Consider the following 2,769-nt stretch of genomic DNA (forward strand, 5'->3'; position numbering starts at 1 on the left):
TGGCTAACTCTTAGATCCTAATTTAACTCATTTTATTAATCTGTGTATCACCATGATTCTGTGGCTTACCGGGTAAAATTTCCAGTGTCTGTCTCCAGTGGCTTCATGGTGTCTCTCCCTGACTCTGAAATAATCACACAGAAACTGTATTAATTAAATCATTGCTTGGCCCATTATAAGATTTATTACTAACTTCCAAATATGCCTGGCATAAAGAGTCCTGAGGTCCTCAAGAATCCTGAGGGCCTCCATCACCTTGTCTAAGATTGCCGCATCATTTTCCTGGCTCTGCCTTTGCTGCATACAGTGCATCATCCGCAAAGAAGAGAGTCAACATCACAGGAGCATTTACACCCACAGTAGGAAACCTTGCACATTGCCTGGTTGGGGATGGTTTAATTCTGCCCCCTTCTTTTACTCCAGTTACATGTCAACTGCTTTAGAGGGAAAACATAGAAACTATAGTTTTGAATATAAACAAAATCTCAAAGAAATAGAATTCAACAGTAGACACACAGTATACACAAAAAACTATACACCCATCCCATCTTATTTTTAAGCATTTTCAGTATTTAAGAGTGTTTTTCTTTTTTTCTTTTTTCTCTTTTAGTTTTTTGAGACAGAGTTTCTCTGTAGCTTTGGAGCCTGTCCTGGAGCTAACTCTTGTAGACCAGGTTAGCCTCGAACTCACAGAGATCCGCCTGTCTCTGCCTCCAAGTGCTGGGATTAAAGCACCACCGCCTGGCTAAAAGTGTTTTTCATTGTGTGTTCAATAGGGCTTACATGACAACGTTCAGGCATGAAAGTCAGATGTCTCTGGAGTGTATCTTTCCTTCCACATTTATGTGGGTCCCAAGGATGTAACCCAGGCCATTGGGCTTGCGAGGCAAGCACATCATAGCCCACTGCAGAATCTTATATATCCTCACTTATTTTAGGATGCTGTCTCTATTCAAATATATCAAATAGAGTATCTTTTAGTATAGGAAACTATGTACGTGAATGAGAAAATGATTGACTTTATGAGAGACTGACCAGAGATAAAGTACATTTCATTGATGGGTACCTAATAAACAATAGCATGAATTTTACAAATATTGCCCTCTCATCTCTGTTTTGCATTTTCCCTTCTATGCCCAAAGTCCATCGCAAATATTAAAAAGCCACTGAATGGCATCAAAAGTAGAAACAATTTCAGTTTTAAAATATTACCAAAATATTAATCATTATGTGCTTTGACACATAAACCATACTTTCAATTACATAGCTGAGAGAGAAGAAAAAAATTGTTTTCAACATACAAAGTATTTTTCTTTACACAGGTAACATGACCAACTAAAGATCTGGATCCCAGCCCAGCGGTGGTGGCGCATGCCTTTAATCCCAGCACTCGGGAGGCAGAGGCAGGCGGATCTCTGTGAGTTTGAGGCCAGCCTGGTCTACAAGAGCTAGTTCTGGGCTATTGAGAAACCTTGTATCGAAACACCCCCCCCCAAAAAAAAAAAAAGAAGAAGGAAAAGAAAAAAGAAGGAAACAAACAAATATCTGGATCCATGGTATGATAGGCTGGTGGTCACAGATTTATCAGGGGCAACATCCACCTATAGCATAAGGAAACAAGTACTTAAAATAGGACCAAAAGAGTATATTCAAATCTTTAAAATAGTCGTTCTCAACCTTCCTGATGCTGAGACCCTTTAATACAGTTCCTCATGTTGTGGTGACTCCAGCCTTAACATTATTTTCATTACTGCTTCATAGCTGTAATTTGGCTACTGTTAGGAATTGCAATGTAAATATCTGAGATATACCGCAAATCGGTTGAGAATCATTGGCTTAAAATGTTGTTCAAGAAGCGCTTCAAACCTGGTGTTTCTCATTGTGTTCAGTGAAATCCCGAGGTTCCCAGATCCTAGAAGGCTGAGGCTGGAGGATCCCTCGAACCCAATTAGTTCAAGGCTAGCTTGCGCTAGTGAGCAAGAGTTTGTCCTAAAACATTTAAACAGTTATTCTGAGGAAGAGTGTGCATGCAGGACCACACTTAGGCATGACGTGATGGTTTACAAAACTCTGTGCTTCAAGCACTGACAAAATGCATTGAAAGAGTTAACTGGCCACCCAACTTCCCTAAACCGCCATCCAGCTTGGTGGTGAGGCAAAGGCCTTGGCAGCAGCAGGTCTCCATCTGCCTCGGAGGGCAGCCTATAGTAAAATCATGAAGATCTGTCCTGTGCCACAGCCTACCCAGGAACCATCACAGAAAACTCCTGGAATAGCTAGACCTCTCTGCACTCTGATACCTTATTTGGGCCCTATGACTGTGAAGTGCTGGCTCCAGCTGCATGCTGGGACTCTTCCTTACATCCCCCCCCCCACCCAGGCATGGTGGCACATGCCTCTAATCCCAGCACTCTGGAGGCAGAGATCAGAAAATCACGAGCTCAAAGCTCGGAAGTGAATTTCAGGTGTGCCTGAGCTACAGCAGGAGGCCCTGCTTTTCTTGCATGTATTCCTTTTTTATAGAGAGAGCACTACAACTATTAGAAAAGAGGCTAGGGCTGGATGTGGGGGATGTGGCTTTAATCCCAGCACAGCACTTGGGGAGGCAGGAGGATCTCTGTGTGTTCCTTGTCTGTCTCAAGCAAAAGAAAGGGTGCAGGAGAAAGTAAGAAAAGAACCTAAAACTTCAAGGGTAAAGAACTTCAAAACCCTCTAGATATACTAGAGAGCTCACTTGTAAGTGGTTGAATTAAAAATAGAAACAATACT

Source organism: Microtus pennsylvanicus, chromosome X (assembly GCF_037038515.1).
Source record: "Microtus pennsylvanicus isolate mMicPen1 chromosome X, mMicPen1.hap1, whole genome shotgun sequence".
In the NCBI taxonomy this organism is placed as follows: Eukaryota; Metazoa; Chordata; class Mammalia; order Rodentia; family Cricetidae; genus Microtus; species Microtus pennsylvanicus.